Here is a 14658-nt window from a genome sequence, read left to right on the forward strand (position 1 = left end):
CATAAAGCATCATCCTCATCTGCATAAGCTGCAATGATTCCCTGGTACGATCGGAGGATTCGGAGCATATGGCACATTTAAATAAGGCGTGTTATCTTAACAACATGATGCCAGTGCCCCCTTTGTTTAGAGCTAAACGCCTGCAAGTAAGATGAGAGATGTTTCCTCTAGTTAATCAAATGGATCCGTTCCCTGGTTGCTGCCTCGACCTGCCCGTTTCAGTGCTTTCCACCTTTTTCAGTATTGACCTTTCCGTAGATGACTCGTCATTTTCAAGTGCAACCATTTGTCATCCCGAGACACCGATTCAATCAGAACATGAGCAGGTAAACAAGGCGAAAATAATAATTCACTTGTGCCTGCAGACCTGCTGGCATTCAGCATCGCACCATTATTGTTGCCTTTTCCTGACAAACGTCTCTCATTATATGACGATAATCGCGAGGTTCATCGAGGCGTGGTCCTCTGGAATGTCATTATCAACACCTTTGCCTTTTTATCTCTGGCTCGGCATCTCTGTTGTCAGGCAGCTCGTCCTGCTCCTCTGTCAAACCCCCGATCTCATCAGTCTCTTTGTTTCAAGCTGCTTTGCTAATCCAGCCCTCCATCTCTGCTGCGTATTTGATTAGTCTTGTGCATGTGTAACAGTCCTGTCAAATCAGCCAGGTCCGGCGAGGACCTCTGGGCTTAAACCCTGACCCTGGCAAACGCCTCCTCTGGCAGAGAGAGATTTTCAGTTTACCATCTGCTGCAAAGGAGAGAAAGGAGGAAAAAGCCCCAAAGGAAATGGATACAGGGAGACGTTCTTATCTCGCCCTTGAGAAGCTTTTAAGCTGTGAAGATTCCGTCTAAAGTACTTTCATTCTCTGAAAAAAATAAAAAGAGGAAATTTTTAACAATGTCTGGTCCGCGAGGGGTTAAATCTTGAACTCTTTTTGGTTAATAACAGCTGGCTCCAGTAGATCCTCCTCCAATAACACAGCGTATAATGCGACTTGAAAGCTACTGTAGATTGATGGGGGAAATAAACAATGTCGACTGTTTTAATGACTGAATACTTGACAAAAGTGACAGGAGAGAAACAGGCCGTCCAAATGAATCATATTATTTAATTAAAACGGCGCGGGAAATTGAATAGCTGAAGGGATTCCATATCTTCAGGCTGACAATTAAGCACAACCCGGTGTTTATTCTGCCTTTTAATGGCTTTTTGCTTGCATGGCTGACAGCCAGGCCCTCAAAAGTCTGGGCCTGAATAAAGATTCTGACAGCGGGTCCAGTTTTCCTCCTTTATTCTGATGCATCTGCTGCATTTGCAGTCTGGTGGAGCTCTTTGTTGAAAAGGAGCTCCCGACAGAGGAAGGTTGTTGGCGCGTCTCGAGGTGCTCCTCGACAGCTTGGTGTGCTTATGTATTCTTAATATGACAGTGCATGTCATATTTAACCCGTCCCGACCTCGTTGCAATAGAAGTTTTATTCTGACATGTTGATGATGTAAATCTTTTCTTCTGATGAAACCACTGGTGGATCTGCTGAGCTGCAGGTGTGGAGAGACGAGAGCTCCATCTAGTGGCTGCGCGCGTCACAACTGGAACCTTCAACTCAGCCTGAACTATATTGTTCCCTGATTTTGGAGATTCACATCTCCCTCATCAGCCCACGCGGAGTTGAACAAACCTGGGAAAATTCCTGTCGTGTGATTTTTAAATTAACTATCGTTCCATGACATGTTTTAGATGGCGCCAATTAGCATTAGCTTTAAAAAAAAACGCTGCGTTTTTTTCAGTGACTCCAGCTGTGCTGTGAGCAACGTGTTTTCTGTATTGTAATATCGGCATTAAATAATCTATTGACAGACAGACAGACTGCTGACTAAAGCATCACATTTCAAAATTTCCCTTGACGCTATCGACTAAGCACTAAAAAAAAGCTTATTCTGATGACAAAAATAAATGAATGACAGCTTTTGCTGACTCCTGCAGGTGATGGAAACATGAATCAGATGATGCAAATGATGTGTTCTCAAATGTCATTGGGCATAAAAAACAAGATTAATCACAAGTATTGGGATTAATCACAAGTATTGTGAGAGTAATGGATTAATCACAAGTATTGTGATTGTGATTAATCTTATCGTATATATCGTATTATTATTATTATTATTATTATTATATTTTCTGATTTCTTTCTATGACAAGAAACTTGGTTCTCATTTAATTACTCATGAAAATCTTCCATCCAAATACGAAATGTTCTCTAATAGTCCAGATTTTAAAAATTATTCTTTGTCTGTTCAACAAAACCTTGGCTTTGTGCTGTCAACTCTTTCTATTATTCTGGTCCAATGTGCTTAGCTGGGACTGAAGCTCCTTGTTAGATGGAAACAACATCGGCTCGGGGCAGACGATATGCTGCTGCTTCTCCGCTTGAGCGTAAGGACAGAAATCAAGCATAACCCCCAGATCATAATGCAGACCCGCGCCTCGGCGCCGCACGCACAAGAGGCGGCTCAGGTTATGAACATTCCCCGGGTTCTCCAGAACCACCTCGATCATCGGCCCGTTGATTGTTAACGGATTTCAATTATGACTCGCAGGAGTTAATATGATTGCTGGCTGTTTACCCTCCCTCGCTTCCTTCCATGCAAGCCAATTATGCATGAGTGGCGGTGCAGGAGCGCTGGACGCTGCTAATGGCTCTGCCTTTGCCTTTGTGTTCACATTACTGAGGGATATGAGTTGTGAAATGAGATCACAACTGACTACTGTGCCATCACTGATTGTGCTATAAAACATTATGGGCCAGAACACAGTAAATTGTGCGCCTGCGAGGTGGCAGACTGTCTGTTGCTTTAAGTGTTCCCCTTTTATCTTTCTTCTTTTCCCCATTTCTGCGATGCCTTTTAGCCCTCTCATCTGCTCCTATTCTCTCCCGCTCTCTTTCTTTCGTTACTTTGCTTTATCCTCTCCAACCTTATCTCCCCGCATCACTTTTATACACCTCTTCACATTTCCTGTCATGCCCCCTGGTTATCAGCAGAGACAGACAGAGGCAGAGTTAACACTTTCCCCTCCCTTTCAGATCACATGTGCAGGATTGACATATCTTATAAAATCCATTATGTTCTTATAAATAAAGACTGATGCTCACAGCGTCTGGCCTTTAAATAAATCACAGCCATAAAATTAATCATTTTCTTATATCTCGGGGTGTCTGTCGTCCATACATCATCAGGAATCCCTGATTATATTTGTGCCTGTCCTTGTGCTTTGCTGGGCTGCTGTAAGGACTGAAGCGAAGAAAGATGGCCGATGTGGTGTCACCAAGGTAATTTGTATTTATTTATTTATTTTTGAGGGAATGTTTACAGCGTCTCTGTGACACCCGCAGTCTAAAACGGTGTGATGGATCCCGCGGACAGCCGTCCACATCGCTTTCTCTGCGTCCGTCCTCTCTGCTGAGACAGACACTCGGGGGACGCCACGTGTGATGAGCAGTTAGCAGTTCCATCAAGCATCTCCGGGGCCATCGGTGGAAAATAAAACCATCTCTGACCAGGTAACTCAATTTAGCCGCGGCCGCCTTCTCCGCGGCTACAAGCACAAATACTTTCCCAGCTGATGAGATGAGGTACCGGAGCATGGCCGAAGTTACTGGGTGCAACAGGAGAGGCCCGCTCTCACGTAATTGCTTAGACATGGTCAAGGGAGGCTTTTCCACTGCTTTCACAGATGGAGGAGCAGAGGAGAAAGGTTCTGGGGTTTCTCCCCTTCCCTTTCAATCAATAAAATAGACTGGCTTTAATCATGAAGCCATTGAGTGCTGAAGCTCGCAAAATGGAGAGTTGGTCTCCTGGAAGCATTCCAAACTTTGTCCTCTTCTTCAAAGACGTTGGGGGGAAACGGTTTCTTTTTAAATTGATGAAGCTATTTTAGATTTACTCTTTGTGTACGACACATGCAAATAAGGTTTGAAACTGCGTCTAAAGAGTTTTATGTGTGTCGGGTTGGCTTCGAGCTGCAGAGGCGGAAGACGTCCTCCCATCCTTCAGCTACCGGGGCGAGCGCTGCAAATATCTGCTCAGGACAGATTCCTCAAGATAAAGGTGAGAAAGTCAGAGAAAAGTCAGCTTTAGCTAACTAAAACATGCTGCTTGCTGATTTCTTCCATAACATAACTAAAGTAAAAACAAAAATCCTTTATTTCTCTCTAAAATGTCCTTTAATGAGCTAAAAACTGTAAAAAAAGGGGTGAGAGCCATTCACGTGTTGCTTTCAAGCTCCGTCAGACCTTTCACAATGAAATTCCACGGAGATGCGGAGGTGTCACTGTCACACCAATCACCAGCAATCAGCCTTATTAGACCATTTTATAATTATTCCCCTGCTAAATTCTATAATGATTACGTTGACCTTCCACTGTCCTACTTAGCAGTCTGAGTCGCTGCATTCATGAAAATCAGTTTAATGAGTGCAGCTGAATGTGGGCCGTAATAACAGATCTTCAACTTGATTATTAATCACAATAAGTTAGCCCTGTCAATTACCTCTGATGCATCCCGCTGAAAATACGTGCAGGTGAAGAGTTCTTCCTGCCTCGATAGGAACTGACAAAATCTCTCCTGTTAAAGCCGACTGCCGCGGCAGGAGCAGCGGCAGCGGCGGCGGCGGCGGTTCCTGAAGATGGGGCTTCGGCTGCAGCGCCTCCGTCTCTCTGTGGAGTCTGCAGAACTCCATTAGAACACATTAGATGAATATTTCATGTTCCCTGTGGGCAAATTGGCTCATTACACCTTCATGTTAAGGGGACGCTGGGAACATATAGCATGTATTGACATCCTACTTTACTATAAACGAGGGGGGGGTGCGACGAGGAAAATTGTTTCTGTGATGATGAGTCTCCATCACATGCGGATTCTTTTGCGGAGTGACTTTGAAAGCGATGCCGAATCCCTCTAATGGAGCCACAGTGGAAAAGTCTATGAGCGGAGCGCCACCTGCTGAGCTCCTCATTGATTATTGACTAACGCAGATGCTAATGCTACTTAAAAACACCAGAAAGGGGGGAATAAAAGATGTGGCAGCTCTGGATCTGAGAGCAGCGAAGCAGCCGTGGGTCATGTCTGTGTTTGGAAGTGAAGATGCAGACGGGGAAGGAAAGGCGGGGACGAGGGACGATAGGCCGGGGACAGGACTGAGGGAGACTGATGGCAGAGGGCAAACATTAAGCTGGGCAAATATCATTATCGACAGCTCAATAAGGTTGCAGCTGTCAGATCTTGAATGCAGCGGGTGTGGTTCTGCCGCACCTGCCGCAGCACCGCGTTTCCTGCATGTGGCTACGAGGAGGCTCCTCTTATTGCTCGCGTCCCAAAACGGATGACATGCCCGTCAGATATGGGGGGCTGGGCTACCTGGGGAGGGACTGCGGGCGGGCGCCTGTTTGACTGATTACATCGCGATAGCCACCCCCTGTGTGCTGCTGCGACGTGCGTACCGCGTGGCACTTGGGGGGATTTACAGCCTTTCTTGATTATCAAGACCGAAATTACCTTGCTCTTTCAATAGGCTGCCACCCCCACTGCCCCCCTCCCACAAAGTGGCAACAATCATCAGAGGCCGATGTTAATGAGAGATAACAAACTGGAGATAAGGGATTTTCAGGCTTGCAGCCCCCCTACCCCCCCCCCTCCTTATTTTGTGAGCAGTAAAGTAGCAGGAAGTTAATAAAAAATGAAGACGTCTCCCCAAGCCATCAGCACACATCAACAGAGAGGGTGTTGGTTCGTTTTGATAAAATAATAGAGGCGGAGAACCAAGGAATGCAAGTGGGAGCCCGTCTGCAAGAACATTCCGGCTCAAGTTGGCCCTCACTGCTCCGTTTTGATTATTTCCTGATCTCTATCTCGCTGGATGGCTGTTGGTGACCTGCCTCTCAGACCATATTTTCTGGTCTGATTCTGATATTGCAATCCATTTCTAATGTCAGCGGATATATCCTGTGGCTCAAAACCACGGACCTGGCCTCGTGAAATCATGATAAACCATCTGGTTGAAGATGTAGCACTGTCGTATTAGTGGCAAACCGTGATGAATGTGGCTAAATGGGACCACGTGGAAAACACACATAAGTGACAGAGCGCCGGAGGTCTGGAGCTGGTTCCTCTGGCCTTCGGGTCTGTGCCTCCGTTTATTGGTTCCACCCAGCTGTTGGGGGATCTTCGCTATCTTAAGTGGAATTAATGGAACATGAAATGCCGGATGGGTGAAGGTTCTACTTTAGCTGCAGCCGGTCGAGCTCGTGGGACGGATCAAAAATGTAAAACACTGTCAGGATCACAGCTCACGAGAACATGGACCTGAACCAAAGATGCTGCTGTTGAAATGTTGGTGATTCTTTTGTTAATGAAGATAATTGTGTGATTAGTTTTTCTGTTTTTTTGGAGCCAGTCAAGCACAAAATTGTGTCTCGCTGATCTGACATTTGACAAACGCATCAGTTTTTTCCTGGACAGGTTGAGAATCAGTCATGGCTCCACCAACCAGAAATCATCTCTCTTCCTCTTATTTTGTCATTTTAATGCCACTGGTCACTGATTGTTACCATGGAAACACTAGGCAGCAGGTATCAGCTGTGGTTACCATAGAGACCTGGTGATGGGGTGCCTAACTTTTTAGACTTGATTTAAGGTCTTTAGTGTTCTTTGAGTTGATTACAAAGTGTGTAAATTCTGTCAAACGGTCTCTTGAGTTTAAAGTTCCATTTTAGAATAGAAAAATCCAGCAGTGACGCTATTAAAAGATTCCATATTCCATCAACCGCTGCAGGATTTCAGACTCACAACCTCTCACAAGTGCATAGAGGAGCGTCGTCTCACTGCAGGGATGCATTTTTCATGACAAAGCCATTAGATTTCTAGCAATTACTTCATAATGACATCCAAATGCTTTTAAAGTAGCACGACATCAATAGAGAAGGTTGATTTTATATCAGCTGTAACTCAATACAGCATATGTTTGCCTCAATGTCAGGACAGAGACCCAATATACAGCCCTGAACATCACAATAGGCTGCTGTTCACATCTGTGGTCTTTACATTACAGATTGATCTGGACTGAACATAAATCCATTAAAGCAGGTTTAAAACTCTGTAAAATAGCAGCAGCGGAGCAAATGCTCAGCTGTGAGTCGCTGTGCTTCATAGAAAAGGGAAAAAGAGCTTATTATTAAATGTGTCTGTGGTCCCTCACTCATCGTTTCTTTATTAAAAAGCACTAACTTACTGGTTGGTATGCAAAAATGGAGCGGATGTTTACAGTATCGCTGATGAGCCCCAAATCAAACATGCAATCAGAACAGAACCGGTTCTTAGTAATCACCAGCGACCCGACGCCACCACTGTCCAATCATGTGAGGAAGAGCAACCAGAGGGAAGAAAAGGGATGGATGGATGGATGGATGGATGGATGGATGGATGGATGGATGGATGGATGGATAGATAGAGATAGATAGATAGATAGATAGATAGATAGATAGATAGATAGTAGATAGATAGATAGATAGAGAGAGATAGATAGATAGATAGATAGATAGATAGATAGAGATTTAATGAAACAAGAGAGAACAAAACAAGGAAGTGTAAATGTTGCCGTGGCAGGAAGGAGAAACAAAACTACAAAACAAGCATGTGTTGTCCATATAAACCAAACCAGAAAATAATAAGATCATCCATCCATCCATCCCTCCCTCCCTCCCTCCCTATCCAGCATCCATCCATCCATCCCTCCCTCCCCCCCCCCCCATCCAGCCAGCCATCCAGACATCCATCCCTCCCCCATCCATCCATCCATCCATCCATCCATCCCTCCCTCCCAATCCATCCATCCATCCATCCATCCATCCCTCCCCCATCCATCCATCCATCCATCCATCCCTCCCTCCCCCATCCATCCATCCATCCACCCATCCATCCATCCATCCATCCATCCCTCCCCCATCCATCCATCCACCATCCATCCATCACCCCATCCATCCGTCCCTCCCCCATCCATCCATCCCCCATCCATCCATCCATCCCTCCCTCCCCCCCCCATCCATCCATCCCTCCCTCCCCCCTCATCCATCCATCATCCATCCATCCCTCCCTCCCTCGTCCATCCATCCATCCATCCCTCCCTCCTCCTCCCCTCCCTCCCTCCCTCCCTCCCTCATCCATCCATCCATCCATGCATCCCTCCCTCCCTCCCTCATCCATCCCTCCCTCCCTCAGGTTCCTCTTGAGCCCCATTCACCTGTGACAGTTCCTGCTCTCCCTGATCCCTTCCTGTCTCGTTAGCCCTCCGTGGCGGTTGGTGGCGGCCCAGTTGCGCGCTGTCCGAGTAAACAGCACCTCTGAAGTATCCCCTCAATGTTAATAGCCGTGGCAACTTTAATGATGAGGCAGAGACAAGGCCTGTGAGAAATATCTGCTCAGCAAGGTCAGAGCAGGCAAGGTCCCATCTGTCTCTGTGCAGCCTGTGTAGATCCCAGGACCCTCCATTACTGTGGCCCCGGGACACAGAAAATGGATCATCAATCAGATTCAGACAGACTCTGGCCGATGCTGTGGAGCAGAATAACACTGTGGGCTTTTCCCCCTTCTGTCACCTTTACAGGTACATTTTTAATGCCTGTGGATTGTAAATAGTCCGCTATGCAAAAGATCCATCTGAGAGCTGAACTTCAGGGTGTTATTCCACCAAAAACACACCAGAAAAATCACTCTGCAGCCTTGGTGGATCTCAGTCAGAGCTGGGGAAAGAAGCAAAATAGAGCAGAAAAACAAGTAGAAAAGTAGAAGTAGCTTTTTTCAAGACGCCTGGTAAATACGCTGCTGCTGGGTGTTTGAGGTCTTCCAGCCATGGTCTTCTAGTTTAAGCCTGTGTGTAACTCAGTGGCTAATCATTTTGCTCCAACCTTTGCAATATGGTGCCGTTAGAAACCAGATCAGCACTACACACACACACACACACACACGCACACACACAGAAAGGCTTACACGCACAGCGTCCACCACGGGGTTTGTTGTTCGGCTGACACAGTGGAAACGTGGTGCAGTCAAACGGGGGCCTCCGTAGCCGCCCTGCGCTGTTGATAATGAGTCTGTAATCCATTCGACAGCCCGTAAATTGGGGGAGATTTTTGAACGCCACGGCCAGGAAAGCCAGCCAAACAGCACCCTGAGGTATGCATTATCATAAAGAAATAAGCGTGCAGAGAGGCGGAGGGCCACCGCCGGCTGGTCAAAACACACCCTGTTGGAGGATCTTTGCAGAGATGTTTGAAGAATCAAGGGGGATGGGGGGTAAAACCCCTACTCTTGCTCCAAAAAGGAGATCTGGGGGGAGGGAGGTTGTTCCCACCAAGGTGGCCTGAAGTGATCTTTTGTTTTTCCTGCTCAGCATCCCTCTAACGCGACACAAACATCCGTGGGTTGCTTCGGGTGCGGCACAGCGGTCGTATCTTTGTGAGGTGCGTTCTAACCCAGAAAGAGCGGAGGAACCCCCAGCTGGGTGTTTAAAGTCCTTGGCGTCGGCCCACAAAGCCAGGCCTCCTGAGCTCCAGCACACTTTCAACTTGATGGCTGCAAATGTGCACATTGTTATTCACCTAGAACCTGCTGCTGCTGATGCAAACAAGCAATGTAGCTTCATTGCTCTGCACTTAACCCCCCCCCCCCCCACCCACACACACACACACACCACACACACACACACACACGCACACAGAAAGGCTTACACGCACAGCGTCCACCACAGGGTTTGTTGTTCGGCTGACACAGTGGAAACGTGGTGGAGTCAAACGGGGGCCTCCGTAGCCGCCCTGCGCTGTTGATAATGAGTCTGTAATCCATTCGACAGCCCGTAAATTGGGGGAGATTTTTGAACGCCACGGCCAGGAAAGCCAGCCAAACAGCACCCTGAGGTATGCATTATCATAAAGAAATAAGCGTGCAGAGAGGCGGAGGGCCACCGCCGGCTGGTCAAAACACACCCTGTTGGAGGATCTTTGCAGAGATGTTTGAAGAATCAAGGGGGATGGGGGGTAAAACCCCTACTCTTGCTCCAAAAAGGAGATCTGGGGGGAGGGAGGTTGTTCCCACCAAGGTGGCCTGAAGTGATCTTTTGTTTTTCCTGCTCAGCATCCCTCTAACGCGACACAAACATCCGTGGGTTGCTTCGGGTGCGGCACAGCGGTCGTATCTTTGTGAGGTGCGTTCTAACCCAGAAAGAGCGGAGGAACCCCCAGCTGGGTGTTTAAAGTCCTTGGCGTCGGCCCACAAAGCCAGGCCTCCTGAGCTCCAGCACACTTTCAACTTGATGGCTGCAAATGTGCACATTGTTATTCACCTAGAACCTGCTGCTGCTGATGCAAACAAGCAATGTAGCTTCATTGCTCTGCACTTAACCCCCCCCCCCCCACACACACACACACACACACACACACCCTCTCTTCACCGCAGCCTATTCTTGGTCTCTATTCTCTGAACACTGTCATCCTGAGTGCAGACCTTCTCGCAGATCCCCTCCCTCTGCCCACGGTGTGACGGCATGCTTTGTTCGCTCCGCTGAGGTGAGCATCCTCAGGGGATCATTTAATAAGAGGGCTCGCTTGAAAAGGACACAAAAAAAGGGGGGGGGGCTCAGGTGGAGAACCTCCCTCCATTGGGGATTACTTTCATCCTGCATATGCAAATGAGATTGATTAAAGCAGCGAAAGCGCTTCCTTTTGCTCCGGTGTGGCGCTCCTCTCCTGCAGGTAATCTCTTGAGAGAGCATCGCAACGTCGCCATGGGTGACAGCGCTAACGGCCAACGATGAACCGCCGTCATCACGATCTTCAGTCGTGACTCACAGGCAGAAGGGCAGCGGGAAATTACACAGGCATGCCACTGAAGGACTGATGTTTGTTTTTCTCGATCTGCATGCTGATTAACATGATAGGCAACACGCTCCTCTATTCCCGAGCAGCGGCGGATGCTCCTCGCTGTGTACCACTAGCAGCTTTATCATCTTCCCCTGCCTGGACTTTTAATGTCTTAATCCCTTAGCATATTGCAGCAGATTATCTTTCTAAAATTAACTAGACCCTTGAGACTACAGAAATAGCAGATGCTTCCCCCCCCTTTTTTTTGGATGAGTTTTCAACAATGCTAATGCGATTGTGCTCACGTTAGCTTATTTGCTAATAAGAAAAAAAAAGATGTTGGACTATAACACTTGGTTGCTACTTGATTCTTGTGAATAGTGTAAACATAAGAGTGAATGTTGGCATGCAGAGAGGTAGGGGGTATAAAACACACACACACACACAGACAGAGGATTTCTTAAAGGCTGCAACTGTATGTGTCTGACATTCATGTGTAGGAGTCAGGCCGGATTACTCAGGTAAACTTTAGCTGTCAAGCAGCGGGGGGTATGATTAATCATGCTTATTTCTGCAAGTAAACATGATTTAATTAGAGTCTAATTACTTTAATTAAAGGTTTTCCAAAAAGGAGAAAGTAATCTTGTGTGGAACTGGGTTTCTGAGACAAAGGCCAATGGCTTGACTTTCTGGCAGGTTTTCTTTCTAATCTGTCCTCACCTTTTAGAAGAGATCCTCCATCCACAGACTTGATGATTAATTGAAAAGGGGACGAGTCATTAATACTGAACGCATCCACAGGTGCCTCGCTTTATAGGTCACGCAGCAGTTAAATATCCGCTGTTGTAAGTAGCTACATCCACACTGTTGTTGAGGGGGTTGGAGTTAATTGTGGATTATACTGTATATTGTAAATTGTCCCTCTGAGGGTTGTGCCAGTTCATTTAAAAGGGAGCCAAGCTACAAACTCGGTGCCGTGTTCTTCCATTTGTTACCCCCCTTTACCAAACATCGCTGGGATTTTTGAAACAAGCGTAAACGGTCGGTCATGGTGAATTGTTTGTCATAAAACTCCGGATCAAAGCAGCAGTGCAAAGCAAATGTGCAGTCGTTCTGTATTTATTGAGCTGATAACTCAGCAGAAGTTGTTTATTCTGCCACATTAATAAGAAACTTTATTCACAAAACTCTTCTCATTTGTGCCTTTAGCCACGTATGTGCGTGTCTACAAAGAAAAACAACCTGGACAGACTGCCAGTTTTTCACCGAGCAATCACAGAATCACATAATAACCCACAATTTTCCCCACGGGTGTTTAGAGTCATAAATACCTCTGGTTTGAGTGTTGTGACAGGAGGAGGGAAGCTTCACGCATGTGCACGTGGAAACGCAACAGATCCGCGGTGGTGGATAGTGGCCGTGGCCGCATACTGGGCCGCACCGAACCGACTGCTGCAGCGCTTAAATGTGGTTAAATCGGCTCCAGAATTGGGGAGAAAGGGAGGGAGCAGTCATCTGGGATGACAGGTGCCGGCACAGGTAGCCGGATAATCCCCGCCGCCACCCGGTGGGAGATACATCAGGGTGTCACCGTGAAATTACGCAATCTCCTGATTGACTCGCGTTCCGGCGTCGGCCCGGCTGGTCCTGGTGTCGCAGGATTTCAGGAAATCTAATTAGCCGCGGATGTCACGCTGTCGTGCGGAGGCTGACGGGCCTGATCGCGCATGTTTGGGCGCTGTAATGCTGACGTGACGTGCCCGCCGTGACCGACAGCGCTAATAATTCCCTAATAGCCCAGATTTTTAGACACATAGTAACATTAGCATAATCCGGGGCAATCTGTCTCTTACAAGCACGAGTCCTTGTACATTTGTCGCCGTACCTTCATTATTATTCGCCTTTTTTTAATAAAAATTAAATTCTAACTCTTTTTTTGAATCACTGGGGCCCCTCGGCGGCGCACCGTCCTCCTCCGTCCTTGTGAAAAGAGAGAGAACGGCTCCTGTGACTCACAGAGGACCCAGCTGACTGGTGCTGGTCTGGAGTGGCCTCTTTGAAGATGAGAAGTGGGGGAAGGGGGGTGGGGGCACTCAAGCCTGCATAAAATGACATTAATGGGACATTCATTCAAAGAATGATGTGAGCTTATGTGGCTTTTTACCTGTATCAGTGCTTTTACACTACACACGCACACACACACACCCTCCACTCATTATTCAGTGTTTGGAACTCAGCCGCGCTCCACTTCCAGTTGGTCTCCGGTAATACGAGCTATTTTACAGAGTGCATCTATTATCTGTAATCTGATAAAGATTTAGCGGCAGTGTGTGGCTGCCCTGCTGCAGCCTCTTCTGTGCGCAGTAAAGCTGAGACTCAGACAAGTGAGTCATGTTGGAAGTGACAGCAGATATTTATCACTGCCACTGTTTATGGCAAAGCCTGCACCGAGACACCCCCCTTCCCCCCCCCCCCCGTCAATCTGAAGCCTTCTGAAGGAGAGTTAAGCACTAATAAGACGGCTTCGGTGTTTGCCTCCCCTCCTCTATATCTGAGTGCATCTCCGAGCTGATCAGTGTCTGGAAATAAAGCCCACCGAGTGAGCGAGCCGGGACGGCTGTGAACCGGCTGACTCTCTGGGTTTTTGCCCCATCAGCGTCCTCATGTGTGAAAGTCAATAACCAGTTGCTGGTTTTACATCATGTAAACAGATGGGGAGCGGTGCAGCCGCCGCCTTTTGGAAATTAAGGCTCGCTCTGGTATCGGCGAGCTTTTCTTCCCACTGAAAACACGATGAATAATTGAACAATAAATAGGGTAAGCGAGGCAAATTTCATCACCCCTCAACTTCCGCTCAGCTTCTGCTGAAGTGAAAAATGAGATAAGTATGTTTAACTTCCTGCAGGAACTTGCCCCCCCCCCCCCCCCCCCTTAATCTGCTGTGTGTTTCTGTAGCCTGCAAATGGATTTCAGAACTAACATAATGGTGTTTACCTGAATCCTGCTCAGAACCGCCATCATCTCTGACGGGGGGTGGGGGGGGGTGGTGGTGGGGGGGTGTTTTGCATTGTGCGAACTGGGGCAGCGTCGTGAACCCATTAATGAAACACCGAAGAACATTTACTGCGGAATGAACTGTGGAGAAAATGACTGACCCTGGAGGGAGCGATTTTCTATTTGCTTTTGTTCTCAGCCTGTGATCATGATATACCCACAGCCCTGCAGCCGTGTGGTGATTGCCGAGGTCTTCTTCTAATGGTCTGCAGTTTACATCCGCCGCTCTTTCACAATCGCTTCTATCACCTGCTGAACTTGGACACACACGCAATCTAAAAGCATCCTGAGAGAGCAAACAGAGGCTGCTGTTGCTTGGCTGACCCTGAAGTCTCCTGTGTGCGCCGCTGCGTCCATTTGGGCGTCATCACTTATGTCTCCGAGGCTCAATCTGCCACGTATTCCCATCCTCAACTGAACGCAAGCCTCTATTATTTAGCTGCTAATGTGGTGGCTGATGGCTCCGCTCTGACAGAATGAGCTCGTCCTGTGCTTCCTGTGCTGGAGACTGGCTCCAACATAAAAGGGGCCCAGCTCTGGCCACACTGGCCATTTTAGCCGCTCTCCTCATTTCCTGCTCTTTGCATTAGCCCGTCCGCCGGGGTTTCTTTTGGCACATTAAAACAGATTTAGGTAAATAATTGATGCTGCGATTTATGGACTCCAGCGCCGGAGGTTCAATTGTAAGCCTCCACTTAA

This window comes from Takifugu flavidus, chromosome 8 (genome assembly GCF_003711565.1).
Source record: "Takifugu flavidus isolate HTHZ2018 chromosome 8, ASM371156v2, whole genome shotgun sequence".
NCBI classification, from domain to species: Eukaryota; Metazoa; Chordata; class Actinopteri; order Tetraodontiformes; family Tetraodontidae; genus Takifugu; species Takifugu flavidus.